We start from the raw sequence: 23,545 nt of genomic DNA on the forward strand, positions 1-23,545 counted from the left end.
CTGTGTTCTGCTCCCCAGAATAATCTCCTGACCTACCTGCTGGTAGGTCATTCCATCCGTGAAGATCTACTGGAGATGCTGCCTTCTTTGTGAAGTCTTGGCCAACCCCCAGCTCCCTCAGAAGTGCTCCCACCCACCCATTGAGCCCTACACCAGAGTCTCTGTCCCCTGCTTGTTTAAGCTACATTCTCAGCCGTTAGGCTGTGATTTTCTTGTCCCCTTCCCTCCAGAACATAGGGCTGTGATGGTGAGTGAGGAGCTTGGCTCCCACCCTCATGGGGCAATCAGTCTGCAGGGACGCCTGACAATCAAACAGAGTGGTTACCATAAACCGTGACACGCACATTCCAGGGAATATTAAGGGTGCTACAGGAGCACATGGCAGGGACACCCAATCTGTTCTGGGTGGGGGTGTCAGGGAAGGTTTCCTGGAAGAAGTGACTTTTAACTTGAGTCTTATAAGATGATCAGAGTTGATTAGATTGAGGGAGGTGGGGAAGGCATGAAGCGGAAAGAGGACAATGCATGTGCAGATTCCCGGAGGACAGAACGGATGTGGGTGCAGGAGCTGGATTATAATGGACTCAAGTGGGAGTGGGTGAAGAGGCAGTGGGAATAAGTCCATCAAGACTATCTGGCTGTGAAGGACCAGAGAAAGATGGGAGCTAGCTAATAGGAGATGGGAGAGAGCTGGAGATTTTAAGTGTTGATGGAAGATGGGTGAAGCCAAGGACGTGGGGGAAGGAGACATTATTCTCTAGAGTTGCCCTGTACCATATAGCAGCCACTAGCCATGTGCAGTTGTTTAAGTTTAAATTAACCCACAGAAAATAAAAAGAAAAATTCAGTCCTGGCTTGTACTAGCCACATTTTTAACTGCTCAGTAGTCACATGTGGGTAGCAGCTACTGTACTGGAAAGCTCGAGTATGTTCATTATCGCCCAAAGATCCCAGTGCATAGTGCTGCTTCTAGGTTTGGGGGACTGAGACCCATAGCCCAAGAGTGGAATTAGCCATGAGATTGGCAGAGGAATGCTCTTCCCTTGGAACTGGAGGGCAAGTGGACTGCGTGGTACGGACAGATGGGTGGTGCAAGAGGGCAATTCGTGAGCCCCACATGTTCTCTGTAAAGGAGGTGGTGAGGGCAGGGCATGGGGCTGAGTTGAGGGAAGAATTGTGGGAAGGTACTGTGTGCAGGGTGGGAGAATGAGCTAACCAGGAAGGTGCCGCCAGATTAGCAGGTAGGGTGGTGCTGCTGAGTTGGGCATCTTAGACACAGGCCCTGAGAAGGACTAAGTTGGATTCATCCCGAACTGTCTCTTTATTTGGGAGCTGTAGCCATGGAGTGGGGAAGAGGATTCTCAAAAGAGTGGCTGAAGGAATGGAGCACAGAGCTGACCCAGGGCCTCGGAAGAGGGGTGGCGCTGAGTACCGTGACAAGGAGGCTCCAAGTGTGCCCCGGAAGCAGGGGGCTGAAGAGAAGCCAATGGATGATCCCAGCCATCCACTGCTAGGTAGTAAACCATCCTCAAACTTTATGTCTCATAACACCTAAGGCATTAATCTTGTGCGCAGATGTGCTATTTGGGTCAAGACTCCACGGAGACAGCTAGCCTCTGTCCCACTGAGTGTCAGCTGGGCAGTTCAAGGGCTGGCTTCACTTGGTATTGACTAGGGCAGCTCAAAAGCCAGGGGCTGGAATCACTGGAGGACTAGCACTTTCACCCATGTACTGGCTGGTGCTGGCTGGCAGCTGGGACATTAGCTGGGACTGTTTCCTGGAACGTCTACACTTGGCCTCTTCACATGACCTAGGCTTCCTCAAACCATGGTGGCTGAATTCCAAGGGTGAGCGTCTCAAGAGAGAAAGAGCCAGCCATATCACCTTTTATGACTTAGACTAGGAAGCCACAAGATCCCTTCCGCCACATTCTATTCAGGGAAACAGACTCCTCCTCTTGAAGGGATCTGGAGAAGGTTCTAGAAGAGCCAGCTAGACTAGAAATATTGTTGGGCCATTTTTGGAAAACAGTCTGCCCCGGAGCCCAAGGAGGGTGAAGCCAAGGTCTTACCCTCTCCCAGGAGGGGAGAGGGATAAATTGGGCCAAGTTCAAATTCCTTCAATTCCTTCCTGTAACAAATATTTATTGAGTGCCTCCTATGTTCCTGACTCTGTTTTAGGTGCCGGGGATACAAGATGGACAAAAAATGCAGTCCTTATGGAGTTTACACGCTAGTGCAGACAAAAACAAAAACAAAAAACAACCAAGCAAACAAGCATCTATGATGTCAGGTGATGCTAAATGCTATGCATGAACGGCGGTCAGCAGCAGAAAGAGAGCAGATGAAGGAGGAGGGTAGAAAGCGGAGCAGCTCGGCCTGTCGGGAGATTTGCTCCGTGGGGGGAGGGAGAAGGTCTGTAAAATGCAGAGAGGAGCGGAAGGGTCTGGCCATTCCTTTTAATGTTGTGTTCCCGGCTCCCAGCCAGCCCGGCTGGAGAAACTTATGCAGGATATATGAGGAAGGGCCCCCAGGCGCTGAGTCCTTGCCCAAGGTCACCAGCTAGTTAGTAGCAGTGCAGGATCCGGGCCCGTAAAACAGGGGGTAACATTTGACACACCCCTCCCCCCACCAAGGACCCGTCCAGCCTGTCCAGCTTCGGAGCTAAAGTGACTGGGGCTTTAGAGAGAACGGTGCCCCGAGGGTGTGTGTGTGCGCGCGCGCGCGCGTCTGCTTTCTGTTCCTCCCGAAAGCTGAAGGGGCCGAGGAGGAGCAGGCTTCAGCTGGGGAGGGCCCAGGAAAGAAAGAACGTAGGGATTTAATTAGACTCAGCGAACCCTTCCCCGACCAGCCGGCGCAAACCCTCGGAGGCGGCCGCCGGGACCTGGGGCGCTCGGCGAAAACGTTGTCGCTGGGTGGGGGTGGGGGTGGGGGTGGGGGTGGCGCAAATCAAGGGTCGTCTTTCCCACATCCTTGAGGCTCCCTGCCTCACCTCCCTGGCTGAAAAGCCGCCGGGACCAGGCTGCAGGCCCGCGATAGGAAGAGTGCGCGGGAGGGTGTCTCGGGAAGCTGGGGAGGCCCGGGCGGGGCCGAGGCAGCATGCGGGGGTGGGGGTGGGGGTGGGCGCAGGGACTGATTGGGGCGCCCGCAGCATCTCCCGTCCACAAAGGGCGGAGGAACTCGGCCCGGCGGTCATCGCGAGCCGCATTGATCGAGGGGCGGGCGCAGCGAGCGCGCCGAGAGCGGTTCCATCCATTAGGGCCGTTGCTCGCCTCCAATTAGAAAAAAAATCATTACTCAGCAGCCAGCAGCGGCCTGCGCGCCGCCCGGGACAGCCTGCGAGCGAGCGAGCAAACGAGGGAACAGCGGGCCTCCCCCCGCCCCCGCGCTCCCCACCCCCAGCCCCCAGCGCCCCGCCTCCCTCGGCCCTAATGACAACTATTAGAACTGCCTCCCCGCACCCACCGCCCGGCGAGCACAAAAGCGCGAGATTCATTTGGTAATCGGGGTAATTACAGCGGGGCGCGGGGGCGCACGCGGCGATGGCGGGCGCGCCGGCGGAATGCTAAGGGGCCGGGCGCGCAGCCCGTTCCCACCGCCTGTTCCCACTCCGCCGGCCTCCCCGCCCGGCCCCTCCCCGGAGCGGCGCCCGGGGCTACGTCCCCCCCTCGCCTATCCCCTTCCCTCTCCAGCCACGAGAAGGAGACTGCCCTTGAGGTCCTGGGACGCAAAGGTTCCCGCGGCCCTGGCCCCGGCCCGCTGGAGATGGGCCTCGGCAGTGCGGCCTGGGGGTGCCCCGGACCGGATTTGCCACGTCCGGGAGCCGAAGAACCCCTCCGAGGTTCGAACGCATAATAAATGCCGTGTGTAATGTATTTACTCTGCTGCCCCCAGTTAATTTACACACCCGCGCCGCACCATGCGCCCTCCCCCCCGCGCGCCTGTCGTTCCTATTTACAGGCGCGAGGCGCCGTCCCTAGAGAGGCCCTTTTTTTTTTTTTTGAGAGCTTTAGGATGGATGTAACATGTCATTAAACCTGAAAGGAGCTGTTACTTATCAGTAATGGTGTTTTCCATAGGCCTTTCTCCTCACCTGCGCGGGTGCAGGTACCACCTGGGTGGTGGTGGGGGAAAGGGGGCGCCTGGGGTGGGGTCGCGGGGTTCGCGGAGGAGGAGGCAGAGTCGATACCACACCAGGGCATCGCTGGAGCCCCCTGAAACCGCGGGAAGAACTGGAGGCAGCCCCACTTTTGCCCGGTGACTATGCCGCACCCCGGAAGGTTTGTCCTTCCAGAACCTCCTAGAACAGAAATGCATTCGGGGACTGGTCGAGACGCACTCCTCAAGAAGGGCATGCCTCCTTAGCCTGCAAAAAAATGCAGCCTCTTGGTTGTATCATTCTCGCAGCAAGCAGAAAAGCCCCTGTGCAACTCGGGCACTCCAAGCAACAGCCCTTATCAAGGGCGATTTCCCATCTGCCTCTCTGGGAAGCGGGATTGTCTTCCTGCACGGGACTTATCTTGTTGGCAAGCAAAGCTGCGCTGGAGGCTGGACCAGGGAATGGAATGCTCGGGCGGCCTTGTGTGTTCTTAATGACCCATAACAGAGTCCTCAGAGGTGAAAAACAAAACACTACCCCTCCCCACTTAACCCTTTCGTGCCCATCCTGGCATGGATGGAGATTTCTTAACTCTGCTGTTGTATCACCAGGGCTTGACCTTTCTACCTCAGCTTTCCCAGGCCAAAACTAGCGCAGCCTCCTACCACTGAGGGTGGAAGCCGGGTGGTGGCAGAGGGGTGTAGTGGCTGCAAGGATCTGACTACCCCCCACTGCCCCCTCCCCTCCCCGCGCAGCCCTGCAACTTTTGGAGTAAGGAAGGAACTGCACACTCCCTGAAAGCATGGGCAAAATTTTGACTATGTATGATTTTTTTTTTTTTTTTTTGGCGTGGAAGATTCTCGAAGGAACTCCTTGACAATCTCAAAAGTGAAGAACCACCTGCAGGCATTTGACCTTGCTCAGGTCTTATATCTGAGCCCAACTTCATTAGCAGGAAATATAGGGCCATCCCAAAGCAGCTGTGATCGAAATGAGATAATGCTTTAAGATTTGTAAACTGTAAAAGGGTTCAACAAAGATAAATTCTAAAGATGGCAAAGATGGCTGTGTGTATGTGCGTGCATATACGTGTGCATGTATTTGTAAGTTGTTGGTGTTGTGTGTGTGTGTGGGGGGGTGTTATTGGGATTATTCTCTCTGTTCTTGGGGAGTCTTTGCCCTGAACTCCCTTCATCCCTCTACCTGGGGCCCGGGGTCTGGAGGATTGATCTGGGATGTCCCCTTCCCCTTTGAGAACCAGATGTCCGCTTGAGGTGAGGATGTGGGTGACAGCTGGGTTTTATGGCTCAGGCTCTTGTGGGCCCAAAGTGGGCGCTCAGTGTACCTTTCTGAAATACTCAAATCATTGCCTAGGTAGCCCCATAAAGGCCTCTAAGCTCTGATTTCCTACCTATCTTCGAGGAACTCGTAGACCAAAATAACCAGAATCGAGATTGCAGTGCCTGACCTTAGACACAGAAACAATTGGGGCGATGATCGATTCTCTTTATTCAAGCACTAAGAAACCAAAGCAGGAAAAGGATTGGCCGAGGCCAGGAGCCCAGGATTAGGGCCTGATCTGCCATTCACCAGGCTGGTGACCTTCTCTGATGCACCTTCTTGCTTTGCCATGAAATGGCTTATGCGGGGAGCACTGTGAGTTCCAGCCTCAGCGCAGCCACACCTTGGGGATCCTGCTGAGGCCACACTCTTCCCAGGCAGGTCCCAGCCAGCACGGCCGGGGTGGGGTGGGGTGGGGGAACTGGAGCCAGGCCATCCCCGGTGACCTGGGACTTTTGTGATGGGCAGTGTTTGCTCTGGGGCTCCCTGTCGGTCTGGCTGAGACCTTCATTAGAGCCGTGCAACTCTCAGAAGCTCCTCCTACCCAATCCTCCTTCTTTCTTCCCCCTCTCCTTTCAAGGGGCTCAGAGCTGCATGGCAGTCTGAAGGCTCTCCCTGCCTACACCTGCCTCTTCCCTCCTTAATCTTCAACAGGTGTGATGTTTCCTTCACCTCTTATGCCGTTGTGGTGTCTGCTACCTGGAGAATCCCAACTGACCCAGGGACTGACACCCAGGCTCCCCTACTCACTAACATTTTGGGAGTAGGGCCCTTGTGTATGCAGGAGCAGGGGTATGTAGAGAGTTGAATGGAGCTAGGAACTCTCCGCTGCTCCTTTGCTTCATTCCAGAAGGTTCCAGGCACCAGGCTCTTTCCTGTACCCTTCCCAGTCTAGGTGACAAGCTGCCATGCTCTGGCAGTAAGGCTGATTGTGACTCGTATTTATTCTTCAGGCTGTTCCTGGGCATTGTAGGGTTCATTTCTGCCCAGGGCCAGTGTCATCAAAAAGACTGGCTCTCCCCACCCGCTTGTCCCAAGGGCGGATCCCATCTGAGACCCAGGGCTCTGCATGGCCATTCTGAGCAGGAATCCCAGAGTCAAGTGCCAACCTCACATACCTGTACATTGAATCAAAAGCTACGTAGAAGGACTTCCAAAGACGCATGGTGAGGGAGGGAGCGAGGAGGTTGGGAAGCCCATCTCTGTAAGAGACATGGGACAGGAAATCAAGCTGAAAGGAAGGAAATCCAGGCCAAAAAGCATCAGAAAACAAAAGGAGCCGTGAGAGTCTCCCTCTGCTCCAGGAAAAGCAGTCACCAGCCCAAAGAGATGAAGGGGAGGGATTTTTTTTTTAAGGGCTGGGGCAGAGGTCATTAGTTTGGAGAATGTGTCATATTTGACCAGAAGGAGGCTGGTAATTTGAGGCTAGAAAGCAAAGGCTGGTTCTCACTCTGGCTTCGGAGATGCAATAGCCAGATAGTATTTGCGGGGTTGAAAGGACTGTCCCTCAAGTAGGGGGTAGCCAGGAGGGATGCCTCAGGGAGGTCCGCTGTCCTCCCGGCTGTTTGAGCACCACCCCACCCATCCCTGACCTTCCTAAGAGGGTCAGTCTGCAAACTCTCACTTTTTCCGGTCACTGGCCGCCCTGCAGGTTCATGGGACTGAGGCCAGCGCCCAGAGGTGGGTAGAGCTTCCGAAACCCCAGCAGCATCCCTCTATTCTAGGCAAATGCTTTATCCAGAGCAAAACTTTATTTGGTGACACCAGGTCAAGGCAGGGGTTCTGGGGACACTGCCTTTGGTCGTAAAAGGGCTTTAGGGGGGTCTATACAAACCCGTCTCTGTTCCAGGGAACCCAGCCTGAAGCCCGCATCCCTTCTGAGGGTCCCCAGGGTTCTGCCCCATTCTGGGATTAGGAAAGCCAGAGACCCTGGGAGAGAAACTCCACGAGGACCTGGATGTCCCACTGTGCGCATCCAAGCCGGCCCATCTCCTGACACCGATTCCGGGCGGGAAGACGTGAGGAAGCAGCAAGCCCAGCCAGGGAAGAGTTGGGCGCGCTGCCTGGGATTTGGGAGATCTGGGAGGCCCGGATGCAGTGCAGGGGCTCCTGGACTGAGGCCCCCAGGCTAAAGGGCCCGCTTCCTCCTCCAGCCCTCCCTCCGGGATTCGCTTCCTCAAACTCTCGCCTCTGGCTCACCTCGCTTCCTTCAGTTCTCCAGGCCGCTCCGGGCCTTAGTTTTTGGGCTGTGCCAAAGCCTCAAACACTTTCTTCACCAACTCCTTACCCAGGTTTACTTTCAGCTTAAACTCCAGGAAGTACGGGCGACCCCCCACAGTAAACAAAGCCAAAAGTTCCTTTTATTTTGGAGCCTTTACTATGCTAATGTGCATTGTGAATCTACCAGAGGGAGTGAGGCCGCAGGGCTTTTCCAGAAGTGTTTGGCCACAAAAGGCCTCCGCCTACCCCCATATCTTTTAACTGGTTCCCAGAAGGGCTCCAGAAGGAGTTTGGGATGCCCCTGGGAGAGCAGCATAACTGGGTGGGAATTATCCTGGCCTGGCTCTCTAGGTAGCTGCCCAAACCTCTCTTGGGTGGGTAGGGGGTGGGGTGGAGTCCCCGCCCTAAGGCCTGGTTTCCTTACTCCTGGACCCCAAGGAGGAATTTACCCTCTGGGGGGGCAGAACCCAGAGTAACGAACCCAAGCCCTTTCTCATCACAGATCCAAGTTTGGGGGCCTTCTTTAAGAAAAACAAACGGTGGTGTTTCATTGAATTCTCGCGGGAGACCTGGGTTCGATTCCTGGAGTATGCAGCTCCCAGAAAAAAAAAAAAGGCAGAGATAAACTATAATAGCCTCAGAAAGGACCTTGGCAAGCAAAGGGCCCTGAACTTCTAACTCTATTAGCATCAAGGTAAATCGAGACTTGTGCGTTGGCTGAATCATTGGCCTGTGTGCACTTAAGACACATGTCCATACATCAAGTGTAGGTCAGTTGGACGGTTCTCCCTTTGGCTCTCCTGGGTGTCCCTGCCAGGCCATGGCCAGCCTGTCCCTAGACCCCCCTGCCGGTTCGCAGTTTGCTTTGCCGGGCCAGGCCTCCTGCAGGGTCTATGGGGCGATATTTTGGGACCTGTAGCCTGGTAAAGACAGCGCCATATCAGCTGGACAGATCTCTTTGGCCTTCCATAGCCACTCTCTCCCCTTCTGGGCCTGGAACGCGGAGCCTTGTGGACTCGAACCCCTTGGGCTGCCCCTGACTTCTTCCATTTGGGTTTGGCCAATGGAAGTTTCCAATAGGAGCCAGAGGTTAGGGTATTTATTTCCCCAGCTGGGCTTTGGCTTCATTCGCCCCACCTCGGTCCTCTCCCCTTACCCCTTCAGTCCAGGGAGTGCTGAAGAGCTTCCCCTCCTAACTCCTCTCCTACCATTTCCCAAACCTGACTGCTCCCCTGCAAATAGTCTTTTGATTAAACTCTTTTCAACAAACCTCCTTGTCGAGTGAATTCCTACTGGGGTCCTGACTCATAGGTTGTATGGGGTGGGGGGTCCCCATCGGTCAATTTGAATATGCAAATGTCACGCACCACCCGTGGTGGCCTCTAGCCTCGAACTCCACTGGCTGACTGGTCTGTGTGGGCTCCCCAATCTTAAGTGTGCAGGTAAGGTTATAGGGTGAACATGACCCCCACCCCCAACTCCTGGTTTGCTTTTGTGGGGGGATTGTCACTTTGGGGAATGTCATAGAACTGCCCCCAAAGTACGTGAAAATCAGCCACATTGCCACTTGGTCCTAGTGGCAAAAAAAAGTGATGGTAAATGCATAACAACCGACTCTCAAAAATTACTCTTTTTATTATTTTTAAAGCCCTTATTTGTGATGCAAATGCTCCCACCGAGGCCGGTCTCAAGCTACCAAGTTGAGTGGGGAGCTGGGACGAAACGTGCAATAAGTAGCACAGCGTCATACAGAATCTCCAACATGCAAATACCTGTAGACCCAGGTGATCTCGAGAGCATGGATATTAAGTGAACTGCAGGGAAGTAATGAGGAAGTCTTGAGCTTTGAGTATTTATTACCTTTTTTTTATGATGGTTCATTCCATTTTACACAGATATGTTTTCATTTTTACTGATGGCTGTGTTTAACAACCAGCTTGCAAAATTCCTGGAAATGTAACCTTTGGCTCTCATCGGCCAGTACTAGTCCATCAAGGAAAAGTTCTATTTGCTCTGTGGCAATGATGGTGGTGGGGAATTGGGGAATCATAATTTTTGTCAACATAGAGAGGAGAAACAAAGAACTACGAGCATCTCAACTGCGCCACCTTGTGGCACTACCTAACGCCACCACACCCTTCCCATCCCCCACTAGACTGTAACTTCCTTGAGGGTAGGGACTGTTGGTTGATCACGGTGTTCCTTGTGCCAAGTAGGTATTCAATCCACATCTGTTGAAGGAGCAGGGGAAGTCGGTGATCTTGCAGGAAAATTTTTCCTGCCTTGTTGGTTACATGGATAACTGCCTGGCCTTGGACATCTTCTCATTGTGCAGAGATTTTTTTTTATTGTAATGTGATTGGACCTATAATCCCTGACCCCGTGGTCCTCGATGCATAAGAAGCCAGCCTGATAGACGTCAGCGCCTCGCCTCCCGGGGAGCGTTCGGCAGCCGGAGGGTGTTGGTCCGGCCATCTGGTGCAGGGACAGCCGAGCTGTGTGGGAGCCCAGCTGGCGCGGGAATCCTTGGCCGTCCCCGACAAACAGCACGGGGAGGAGAGCTGTGGGATCAATAGTCATTTCCTTCAGAAGAACGGCGATGTCGCGCCGTTGGCAGTGGCGTTGGGCTTTCCCTGGCACGGAGGCCTCTAGATGCACTTGGCCGTCTTCGGGAGGAAATGGACTTGCAGCAGAAAGCTGGACGGGGAAGGGAGCAAGGACAGGACTTTCTTGGCCTGAGCCCAAGAGAAGTTGCCAGGTTGGCTGTAGTTGCAGGCTTTCTCTGGGTCGGCTTGTCATCAGCAGAAGCCACGTAGAACAGTCCCACGGGCCTGCCAGCACCTCCCATGCAACATCTGTCTACTCAGCACTTAGGGAGAGAGACTTCTGTGGGCCAGGAAGAGGGTTCCTGGCTCAGGTGGTGAAGGTGAGCTCTCCTGCTCACTGTCCAGAGGGGCCTCATTAACTGCGGTGACAATGATGAGTCTGGATTTCCCCATGTGTGGAGGATTGAGACAGAACTGATCCTGGTGACGGGTTAAAGGCAGACCGCCAGGCAGAGAGGGGACAGTCAACACGAGGTCCTTCAGAGGGTAAGGAATTAGACTGGGAAAATGGGGCCCGAGGGTCTAAAGAAGGTATCAGGAAGTCTGCATTCCAGATAGTCTGGAGCAGAAAGAAAGATAATCCCAGAAAGTAGCCTCTTAATCCCGAAATTTTGTTGGTCAGTGAGGATCTCAGGCAGAGAGGTCTTTCTTGCATTCCTATAGACGTGACAAAGGCGTGGCCTGTCAGCATTCATTTCAGCTGGCTGGTTGGACTTTTGACCCTTCTTAATATCACTTATATGTTCCTGCAGTAGGTCACATTTCCCTGCAGCTTTTTACTCTCTTAAATTTGCTGCTGCGTTCCTTCGGCGTTGATAAAATGAGGAGGAAGCAGGGCATTGAAATCAGGGGGGCCTGGGTTCGAATCTCTCACTGACTAGCCGGCGTATTTCTTAACCCTTCAGAGCCTGTTTCCTCCTTTGTAAAATGAGGATGGGATAGTGCAAATAGCCACTTAGCACAGCGCCTGGTACGTAGTAAGCGCTCAAGAGATAGCGTGTATTTGCAATCCTGCAGTCTTCGTTTCATTTGCTCTAATTTGCATCCTTTTATTAAAGAAATGCCTGATAACCCATTTGATGCCTGGGTGAGTGGTGGTGGTGGCGGTAGGGGCAGAATCCACAAACCGACTCTCAAATCGTGTTCTTCAGGGATTCACCCATCTCCTAAAGCAGGACAGAACAAGCAGGGCAGAATGGAAGAAGCAAACTTCCATTTTCCAGAAGGCGAGACTGAGGTCCAGAACAGTGAACCGAATTGCCCACAGTTATCAAGTGGTGGTGTGAGGACCTGCGCCGGGATCTTCCAAGGTCCCCCAGCGCTTTGCCCACCATCTCACGTCATGACGTGCAGGTTTATGTAATTCCTGGAGGTTTGCCCTTTGCTGCTCCCGCAGCCGGGTCTCCCCATCTTCCCAAAAGGTGTGAAAGAAAGCAGGTGGCTTTGGGGCGCGAGGCAGGGGCCAGCCTCCTGCAGCCCCAAGCGTCCAGGAACTGCTCCTGTTTGTTCCCAAGCTCACCAGAAGGGCACCTCCCTCCTTCCCACTGATGTCAGCCGATGACGTCTGGGCCGCATTCAGGCCATGCTGTCATTTGTCCCATGCTCATTCAGCTGATTAAAAGTCATCAATTGTTTTTTAAGCCACCAGCAGGCGAGCCACCAGGCGCCATTTGTTATTGCTCGGCCATGCTGTGAGATGCTGTTTAAACTCACTGAGCAAAGCTTTCGGAAACCAGAGGCCAAAAGCGTTTTGGAGGAAAGAAAATAGGCGAGACGCGAGTGGGCCCACATGTCTGCCAGAAGGAACAATTGGTCTGGGCAGCTGAGGGGGCCTGGCTCCCCTTCTAGCGGCTGCCACGCGGTTCTTTTCAGGGGCCTCTCTCTTGGGGCTAGAGCCCCCTTTATTTCTTACCCAATCATCACTCTGGCTAATGAACGCTGTACGTGGGGACTTTTCAGCTGGTCTCCTACCTCCAAATTGTCCTCTTGCTTTTAGGCCCAGGTTAATTTTCCTAAAACCACTACTGGCTACCATCCCTGCTCAAACACCTTCAGTGGCTCCCCATTGCCTAAGGGATGGGGAATTATGCTGTCACCTGACATTTGAGTTCCACGTGGTTTGACCCAGGTCCCCCCTCTGACTTTCCCAGCCACTGTACTTCAGCCAAATCAGACCTTTTGGCTTAACTGTCTCTGTCCCTGCTGATTCTTCCATTTAAAATGAGGCCTCCCCGTCCCGTATCTCAGCATATTAAACCCTGAGGAGCTTTTGAGGGCTTTTGTGGAACCCGACTCCGACCTAGTGTCTTTTTGAGGCCACAGAACCATGTCTTCTTTTCCCTCTTTCAAGCACATGCGCAGTTAGAGACTGCAGTTGCCTGACCCCTGGCCCCAGGCGCTTCCCACTTCCGGGCCCACAGCTGCCAGCCCTTTTGTCCCTGTGCCTGGGGACTGAGTGTGACCACCTGAACCCTCTCTGTCTGCACCTCTCTGTCCACACTTCCAGGGCAGGAGGTGCCCTGGGAGCAGCCCTCAGCCAATGACTGATGGGAGCTAGTGGTGAAATAACCCAGTTCCCTTGCCCCAGGGATGGAATACATTGGGGTGATGGTCCCGTACTGGCTCTCAGAGGCCCCCAGCAGAATTGAGCCCCAGTCACCCAAAGGTATCACCTGCTCATGGACACAGGCATCACTAACTGCCTCCGTTCCTGTCTCATGTTTCATTCACCTCCTCCCAGCTAGATGGCTCGTGCTTGAATCCTTGTCTCAGGGTCTGTTTTTGGAGCTTTTATTCTGGTCCTTTGCCCTTTCTGATCTGTCCTTGTCCTGTTGTAAGAATGGCTGGAATCTGTATTCACAAGTCCTCTAAATGAAATGAGCCCACTCCAGTTTCCTGTGGATTGCTCTGTCTGCACACATCGAACAGGGGCTTTCCCCGCCGCTCTGCTATTTATTGCCCAGCGGGGGCACCCTGCCTGTCCTCCCAGCTCTTCCAGGGAAATCTTCATTCAAGATTTAGCTCTAACCTCAGCACTTCCCCCAAACCTCCCCACCCCCCCACCCCCCCCCGCCCCTAGCCAGCTTACCCCGATACTTCCCTTCTCTGAATTTCCGTGAGCTCTTTGCCCTCTCCCCTGGTTTGGTTATATGCATTCATTTTCTTTCCCCACTGGGCTCCTGCACCTGCAAGGGTAAAAAAGCCCCAAATTCCAAGGGCCTCTCCTTAGTCACTTATCCTTCTATACCCGTGGGGCATGGGAAGGTCTGACTCCAGATGATTCAGGGAAGTTCTAGTGTCATAGGCAGAAACATCTGTTTTTCCATCCAGAGCTCCAGAGTTTTCTCAAGTATGAAACTTACAAGTAAATGCGAGGAGGAGTTTTTTTGTCAGTGGGGCATGGTGTAGGGGGTGGGGGTGTAGGCAGGGCTGGGGAGGATGGAGGCACCTGGGGCATGACCTGTCCTGGACCCATGAGGTTTACAGTCCTATTCTTGGATTTCAGCAAGATGTCATGAGTTCCAGAGGGACATCTGTCACCTGGAGGCTGAACATGGCTCACCTCCATCCGTTTTACCAAAGTTGGGCTGGATTAGGTAACACAGAAAGCCAACCAACAGGGGAAAGAGATTTCCGTGGACAGTGATCCAAAAACACTTCCCTGAGGGCCTCCCATCTCCTTTCCAACTTTCCTTATCAGATGGGGGAAATGTGTCTTGTTCAGGCAAGAAGGACATGCTTGTTTTATCTTCAGTCCAAAGTCAAAGGGGCCTGGTCAAGGTCTCCTGGCCCCAGAGTCACTTAAACACCTGGAAGGAGCATTCTCTCCCTTCCAGACTCACTTTTCATTTCCACCTTGCTCAAAACAAAATGCAGGCGGCTGGCCTCGAGCTACATCATGGAAAAACAAACGCTGTGCATATAATAACTTCCTCTCCCATCTTGCCGACTTCTCCAAACCACAAATTGGGACGTGCCGATGGACAAGGACCGGTATATTTATGGCAAGATGCCAGGATGGGATATTTGAGGCAGGAGGTGTGGCCGGTGAGTCCACAAAAGGTGGGAGTGTGTCCTCACTGTGGGTGCTGGAGCTGTTAGGTGAGGGCCGCGGAAAGTGTCCCTGGGGTTCCAGCCACGTGTTTTTCTGCCATGTCCTGAACTCCAAAGGGAGAGCAGGCTTGGAAAGGCCTTGCTTCCTTCATGTGTAGTGGTCGTTACCCTGGCAACGGCCCTTCAGGCCTACAGGGCCTAATAACATTCCTGAAAGTCTTCAGGAGTTGTGAGTTTTGGGATGATTACATAAATGTGGCTTTGTGGGTACAGAGCTCTGTACTGGTAGTACCCTGCCTCTGAAACTAGGTTGGTGAAGAAAAACACAGCAAAACAAAGAGGAAAACGCAAAGCCTGGGGTTCGGTAAAGTTTTTGGAGTGGTAGAATTATAGATGCCTTATGGGAAACTTCCATGCATCTTTTTCCTTCTTCAATTGAAACTCCTTGAGGTGCCCTAGCCGAGTAGGAACTGGAATACAGAATTAGGTGTTTTAGAACCCCTTTGGCCACATACAGGAGCTCCCCATTTTCTAAACATTTGCTCTCTGGGTCCCTGCAGATGATATGGGTGGGAAGAAAGTGGAAGTTGCCATAGCAGAGAAATACTTGGTAATGAACTGACCATATGAAATCTGTACCCACCCAAACATCTTTCCCTGGTTACCAGCTGTGTTCCCTGCCTGTGATGGTTAAGTTCATGGTTAAGATTATGGTGTCCAGAAAGTCTATGAAAAACCCTCACAGTAACAATCAGGCCAATGCTTATTTGTTTGGTCATGGATTTGAATCACTAGTCAGTTGATTGCATCTATGGCTGATTACATCTACAATCAACAAAGGAGATTGCTTTCATCCCATCTGTTGAAGGCCTTAAAGGGAGAACTGAGGATTTCAGCAATTGGAAGAGGGAATGTCCATCTCTCCTTCAGCTAGCCAGCTTCTCCTGGGAAATTCATCAAAACCTTCACTGGAGTTCTGAGCTTGCAGCCTGTCCTACGGAATTTGGATTTGCCCATTCCCACATTCATGTAAACCAATTTCTATAATAAAACTCATAATATTTACATATATATCCCATCAGTTCTATTTCCCTGGAGAACCTGAATATTATGGATTTTCATACCGAGAGTGGTTCTTGAGAAACAGAATCTTAAGGATGAAATTTCTGAGTTGGTTCAGAGGTTCTCAAAATTGGTTCTCTAACCAGACCAGATTTAAAGGCACCAATGACTCTAGTTCCAGTGATCAATATGACACTGGTATTCCAGGGCACAAACTGACAATAGAGATACACAAAGTACCACCATTGGATACTGCTACTCAGATGTTTATAAGGCAAGGCTCTGAGTGACAGTGTATTTGACACCATAACAGAATTTTGTGGGGTTAAAATGTATAATGATGTTGGCTGGTTGCTCCTAAATTTGCTGGATACAGTTATTAATGAAAGGAGTGAGCTTAAGACTTGTAAATTCCCAGCTCAAACTCAGCTGTTTCTTGTAGTAGCAAATGAGATTTGAAAAAGCAGAGCTAGAGTCTCATTGTTTGAGTGGCTGAATTACAATGTAAATTGAATTCCCAACCTTGCAGATTGTCTGCTGTTAAAGTGAGGGCTTTGACTGGGAAAGAAGGGGACCCTGAAAATTGGAATGGGGACATATGGATTGATAATGATGATGGTGGGGTCACTGAAACCCTAGATTCTGTTGACTTTTCTTTGTCAGATACTCCCATAATGGTCTGCACTGAGGAATCAGCCATCCCACCTCCAGTCTGCTATGAGGAATCAGTTGCCCAGCTTGAAGCAGTTTACCCTGCTGTGTCTGATGAACCTGTAATTGTCTCCCCTGAGGAAACAGCCCTCATGCCTCTGCCTGAAGAGATTAATTCTGTTTCATCAGAGGTAATTGGCTTGCAAGACACTGCTAATTCCTCTCATGAGTCAATGCCATCATCTCTCTTTACTTCCAGTCCTATAACTAGACTAAAGTCTCAATATGCTTTCGAAGGTGAGATACAAAGTGTGACCCATGAGGAGCTGCACTACGTGCCAAGAGAATGGCAGGATTTTTCCAATTTACATAGACAGAAAGCAGGGGAATATGCACGGGGATGGATATTGAAGGTATAGGATAATGGTGGAAGGGAGATAAAGTTGGATTGAGCTAAATTGATTGATATGGGACCAGTAAGCAGAGATTCTGGATTCAGTGTTATAGCTTGAGGGGTGAGAAAAGGTGTTAGCAGTTTACTCGAGAAGTTGGCTGAAATATGAACTGAAAAGTGGCTTACATTGCCTGAAGTTGAAATGCTAGAACTGCTCTGGTATAATATACATGAGGGGATCCAGTGGCTTAGAAAGATTGGAATGTTAGAGTGGATTTATCATGTAAGACCTCCTAATCCACTCCAGGAATGTCCAGAGGACATACCTTTCACCAGAACTCTGAGATAAGTTTGTGAGAGCAGCTCCATCATTCCTGAAGAGCTCTGTGGTCTTTATTCTCTGAGGGCAGATATTACAATGGGAACTGTTCTAGCTGAACTTAGATCCTTAAATACAATGGGATGATTGGATCTCGGGCTGGCAGGATCCTGGGTTGGCACTTATGTGCCAAGACAAGGTGGGCATGGTTACCATAATGGACAGCAGACCCAAAACAGTAATGAGAATTGTCAGACTCTCAGAGACCTATGGCATTGGCTAGTAGATTATGGGGTACCTAGAAGTAAAATAGATGGGTAGTCTACTAAATTCTTACTTGATTTGTAAAAGTAGAACAGAAGAGTTCTAGGTAAAGTGAACAAAAGTAACTTGAATCACAGAGCTAAAGAGTCACAGCCCCTCAGTCAGTTCACAGACTTAAAATAGTTCACAGACCCATAACTACTTGAATGAAGGAAGGTATATCCCCTTGAGGAAGGATCAGGCTACACTGCCAAACATTTATACTGTCAATCTTCCTCCAAGCCTTCCTTGCAGGGACCAATAGCCTTTCACCAGGGTAACTGTGCATTGGGGAAAAGGAAATGATCAAACATTTCAGAGATTACTAGACACTGGCTCAGAACTGTCATTAATTCCAGGAGACCCAAAATATTACTATGATCCACCAGCAGAGTAAGGGCTTAATGCACATCAATGGACAGGTGATCAATTAGCACAGGTCCATCTCACAGTGGGTCCATTGGTTCCCTGGACCCATTCTGTGATTGTTTCCCCAGTTCCATAATGCATAATTGGAATAGACATTCTCAGGAACTGGCAGACTCTCCACATTGGTTACCTGATCTGTGGAATGAGTGCTATTATGATAGGAAAGGCCAAGTGGGAGCCACTAGAACTGCCCCTACCTAGCAAAATAGTAAATCAGACACAATACCAGATTCCTGGAGGAATTGCAGAGAGTAGTGCCACTTTTAAGGCCTTGAAGGATGCAGGGGTGGTGATTCCCACCATATCTCCATTCAACTCTCCTATTTGGCCTTTACAGAAAACAGACATGTCTTGGAGGATGATAGTGGAATATCGTAAGCTTAACCAGGCTGTGACTCCAGTTGCAGCTGCTGTTCCTGATGCAGTATCATTGCTTGAGCAAATCAACACATCCCTTGATACGTGGTATGCAGCTATTGAGCTGGCAAGTGTTTTTTTCCTCAATACCTGTTAGTAAAGACCACCAGAAATAGTTTCTTTTCAACTGGAAATGCCAGCAATCCACTTTCACTGCCTTACCTCAGAAATATGTTATTTCTCAAGCCCTATGTCATAATCTAGTCTGCAGGGAACTTGGTTACATTTCCCTTCCATAAGACATCACATTGGTCCATTATATTAATGACATATTGCTAATGGACTTAGTGAGCAAGAAGTAGTAACTACTCTAGCCTTATTGATAAGGCATTTGCATGTCAGAGGGCAGGAGATAAATCCAACAAAGATTCAGGGGGCTTTTCACCTCAGTGAAACTTCCAGGTGTCCAGCAGTTGGGGTGTGTTGAGATATCCCTTCTAAAGTGAAGGATAAGCTATTGCATTTGGCTCCTCCTAAAATCCAAACAGAGGCATAATGCCTTGTTGGCTTCTTTGGATTTTGAAGGTAACATATTCCTCATTTGGGTGTACTACTCTGGCCCATTTACAGACTGACCAAAAAGCTTCTAGTTTTGAGTGGGGACCAGAATAAGAAGAGGCTCTGCAACAGGTCTAGGCTGCCATGCAAGCTACTCTGCCATTTGGGCTATATGATCCAGCAGATCCAATGGTGCTAGAAGTTTCAGTGGCAAATGCAGATGCTGTTTGGAGCCTCTTGCAGGCCCTTATAGGAGAATCACAGCACAGATTTTTAGGATTTGAGAACAAAGCCTTACCATCCTCTGCAAATAACTACTCTTCTTTTGAGAAACAGCTTTGGGTTGTTACTGGGCCTTCGTAGAGACCAAATACTTAACCGTTGGCCACCAAGTTAGCAAGCAACCTGAGTTGCCCTTTGTGAACTGGGTGTTGTCTGACCCACCAAGCCATAATGTTGGGCATGCACAGCAGCACTCCAGCATCAAATGAGATAGGTCTCAAGCAGGTTCTGAAGGCAAAACTAAGTTACATGAGGAAGTGGCCCAAGGGTTAATGGCCCCTACTCCTGCCACATTATCTTTTGTTTCCCAATCCAAAGATATGGCCCCTTAAAGAGTTCCTTATGATCAGTTGACTGAGGAAGAGGAAATTCCATCCTGGATTGTAGATGGCTCTGCACGATATACAGGTAAAAAATGAAAGGGGACAGCTGTAGCGCTACATCCCCTTTCTGAGACATTCCTGAAGGACAGTGGTGAAAGAAAATCCTCCCAGTGGGCAAAACGTCAAGTAGTGCACCTGATTGTTCATTTTGTTTAGAAAAAGAAATCACTGAAGTTGTATTTGTATTGTGATTCATCAGCTGTGGCCAATGGCTTGGCTGGATGGTCAGGGACTTGCAAGGAGCATGATTAGAAAATTGGTGACAAAGAGGTTTGTGGGGGAGGTCTGTTGATGGAATTTTCTGAATGGGTGAAAACATGAAGAGATTGTTGTTCTTTATGAATGCTCACCAGAGGGTGACTTCAGCAGAGGAAGGTTTTAATAATCAAGTGGATACGATGACCCATCCTGTGGATTCAAGTCATCCTCTTTCCTTAGTCACTCCTGCCATTGCCCAATGAGCTCATGAACAAAGTGGTCATGGTGGTAGGGATGGAGGTTATGCATGGGCTCAGCAATATGGACTTCCACTCACCAAGACTGACCTGGCTACAGCCACTGCTGAATGCCCAATCTGCCAGCAACAGAGACCCACACTCAGTCCCTAATATGACACTACTCCCTGAGGTGATCAGCCTGCTACCTGGTGGCAGGTTGATTACATTGGACCATTTCATGGAAAAGGCAGAATGTCATTCTTACTGGTTTAGACACATACTATAGATACAGATTTGCCTTACTGGAATGCAATGTTTCTGCCAAAACTACCATCTGTGGATTTACAGAATACCTTATCCAATGTCATAGTATTCCACATAGCATTGTTTCTGATCATTTAAGCCATTTCACAGCAAATGAAGCACATACTCATGGAAGTGGGCACAAATTCATGGAATTTACTGGTCTTGCCATCATCAAGAGGCAGCTGGGTTGATAGAATGGTGGAATGGCCTTTTGAAGTTTCAATTATGGCACCAACTGTGTGGCTATACCTTGCAGGATTGGGGCAGTGATCTCCAGCAGCCTGAGTATGCTTCTAAATCAGCATCCACTTTATGGTGCTGTTTCTCCCATAGTCAGGTCCAGGAATCGGGTGGAAATGGGAATGGTGCCACTCACTATTACTTAGTGATCCAGTAGAAAAATTTATGCTTCCTGTCCCCACAATCTTCAGCTCTACTGGTCTCCAGGTCTTAATTCCAAAAAGAGGAGTGCTTCCACCAGGAGACACAACAATGATTCCATTGAACTGGGAGTTAAGACTGCCACCTGTCCACTTTGGGCTTTTCTGGCCTGTGAATAAACAGACAAAGTCGGGAATTATTGTGCTGGTTAGGGTGATTGATCCTGATTATTAAGGGGAAATTGGGCTGCTTCTACACAGTGAAGGTAAAGAAGAGTTTCCTGGAATACAGAAAATCTCCTAGGGAGTCTCTTTGTACTACCATACCCTGTGATTAAAGTCAATGGAAAACTGCAACTACCCAATCCAGGCAGAATTACCAATGGCCCAGAAACTTTAGGAATGAAGGTTTGGGTCACCCCATGTTCTAGTTTGCTAGCTGCCAGAATGCAACACACCAGAGACAGATTGGCTTTCAATAAAAGGGGATTTATTTAGTTAACCCATAGTTCAGAGGAAAGGCAGCTAACTTTCAACTGAGGTTCTTTCTTACATGGGAGGCACAGGGTGATCTCTGCTGGCCTTCTCCCGAGGTCTCTGGGTTCCAACAACTTTTCCCGGGGTGATTCCTTTCTGCATCTCCAAAGGCCTGCGCTGAGCTGCAAGTGCTGAGATGAGGTATGCTGAGCTACTTTTGCTGTGGTATGTTGCGCTCTCTCATTTAAGCACCAGCCAATTAAATCAAATGTCATTCATTGCAGCAGGCACGTCTCCTAGCTGACTGCAGATGTAATCGGTGACCGATGAGGTTCACATGCCATTGGCTCATGTCCACAGCAATAGAACTAAGCACCTTCACCTGGCCAAGTTGAAACCTGAATCTAACTACCACACCCCACCAGGCAAAGACCTATGGCCAGCTGAGGTGCTTGCTGAGGGTGAAGGGAACATGGAATCGGTAGTGGAAGAAGAGAGTTATAAATACCGTGTGACCAGGTGCAGAAATGTGGACTGTAATGGCTTGTTCTATCATGAATATGAATATGTTTGTATATATACAAAGTGAATATCTTTGCTTTCTTCTTTATCTTACCTCCTCATCATAGAACATAAGTTGCATTAACTATGTCGTAATATTTAAGTTATAGGACATCAAATTTAAGAGTGAATATCACTCCAGGACTTACATCCTCTTCTGGGCAAAGGGATAGTGTGTTTCCAGTTGTATGCAGGACAGTTGAATTACGTTAGGTAAGAGTATGACTACTATTGTTTTTATTTGGAGATTTAGGTATAGTTTAAGGAGATGTGTGTGGATGCCAAGTAGACAAGGGATGGAGAGTGATGGTTAAGATCATGTGTCAACTTGGTCAAGTTTGGTGTTCGGTTGTTTGGTCAAACAAACACTGGTCTAATGCTTACTGTGAGGGTATTTCGTGGATTTAAATAATTAGTCAGTTGAGTGCATCCATGGCTGATTATATCTACAATCAACCGAAGAGATTGTTTGCAGCAATGAGAAAAATCTTCAGTCCGTTGAAGGCCTTAATGGAACACTTGAGGATTTCTGCAATCAGAAGAGAGAATTTCCATCTTTCCTTCAGCCAGCCAGCTTCTCCTGGGAAATTCATCGAAACCTTCATTGGCATTCCCAGCCTGCAGCCTGCCCTATGGCATCCAGATTTGCCAATCCCCATGCTCCCATGAATCAATTCCTATAACAAATCTCATAATATTTACATACATATCTCCTGTCGGTTCTGTTTCCCTGGAGAACCCTGACTGACTGACACATCACCCTTGAGTCCCCGGGTGTGTTCCATAGCCCAGGACAGTGGAGTTCAATTGCAAAGTGAAATCAGGAGCTCCTCGATTTCCTGAAGTCAATGAAAATTCTGCTGGCGACTTGCTCATGCCACACCAGGAGTCACAAATCAGAATGTGGCCGAGTTAGCCCGGTTCTGAACCGAAGAGAAGTGTGACGCATACTGGGAATTTCCAAAAGAGGATCCTTTGAAGAACAAAGACCCAAGAGAGGTCTTTGGGATAACTGAGGAAGGCCTCAAACTTGTCAGTATTTTGTGAACACTAAGAATTTGTGCATAGTTACATTTAGAAGCTCCGTTTTGTTAAATTAAGGATAAAATAAACTTCCTTTCTAAATTTAAATGCCATTTTTCGAGATCAAGCCCCAGCTAAATTTTTTTTCACACTATTTACTCGGTCGTACTTTGGTCCATTTTACATTGTGTTACTTTAAGTGGCTCTTTCTTACGTCGACTGACCTCAGGTGGCAAGGGTCTCCAGCATTTCCAGGAGCTGAAGGGCCTAGGGGCTTTGTTTTTCTTTGGCAGAAGGAGAGGGCAGAGACTCAGAAGGATGGAGGGACGTGGGCCCCCCCGCATCCCCCATTTAGGTTCCGAAACTGAGAAGCTGTTTGTGAGAGCCTGACCAGTTGCCCGTTCAACTTCCTCCACATCCCCAACCGGATGTGGAAAAGATGCCTCCGGCGTCCCCGGTTGTTTTCTTCCAGCAGCCTTCCCTCCTGCTTTCAGTAAACAGCTACCCTTTCCTCCTGCCTGGTGGGCCCAAACTCTCAGAAACCTGTTTGACTCCCCTCTTTCTTTCATACTCCATGTCTGACTGGTTCTTAAATTCTGTTGACCCCAGCCACTGGGCTGAGCCCAGTTCTCACCGGTCTGATGACTGTGGCAGCCTCCTCACTCGGCCTCTCTGCTTCCCCCCTGTCCCACTGCAGTGGATTTTCAATGAAGAAGCCAGCGTGCCCCTGTCGGGTCATGTCACCCCTCTGGCTGCAAACCCTCCAAAATGCCCCTTCTCACCCAGAGTGAAAGCAGCATTGCTAGCCACTATTATTGTGTGGGAGTTTCCTACAGGGCCTTCATGTCCTGGTTATTGTCACCTGTCTGATCTTATCTCCCATTCCCTCGCTTCCTGCTCCTGCCTCAGGGCCTTTGCACATACTTCTACCTTAGCCTGACATGCTCCCTACCCTCCCCAGTTCATGTTCAGCAGCTAGGCTAGTTCTGTCCCTTCCTTAAGGTCTGTGTGCTGATGTAAGTTTCTCAGTGAGGATCTCGTGGCCACCAACCCCACACGCTGCCATCCACTGCACTCCCTACCCACCCCCTCTGTTTCCTTGTACTCTATTCACACTCATTACCACTTGATGCACTATGTAGCTTTCTCTGTTTTCTTGTTTCTGGCCTTTCTCTCCCACCAGAATGGCAGGGATTTTTAAAAACTCTGTTTTGTTGCCCCGCTGTATTTTCAGCATCTCCTTCAGGGGCTGCCATGTAATATTTGTTGAAGGCATGGGCTGGGCGGGGCATAGGGCAAATGCT

The sequence above is a fragment of the Tamandua tetradactyla genome, chromosome X, assembly GCF_023851605.1.
Source record: "Tamandua tetradactyla isolate mTamTet1 chromosome X, mTamTet1.pri, whole genome shotgun sequence".
In the NCBI taxonomy this organism is placed as follows: domain Eukaryota; kingdom Metazoa; phylum Chordata; class Mammalia; order Pilosa; family Myrmecophagidae; genus Tamandua; species Tamandua tetradactyla.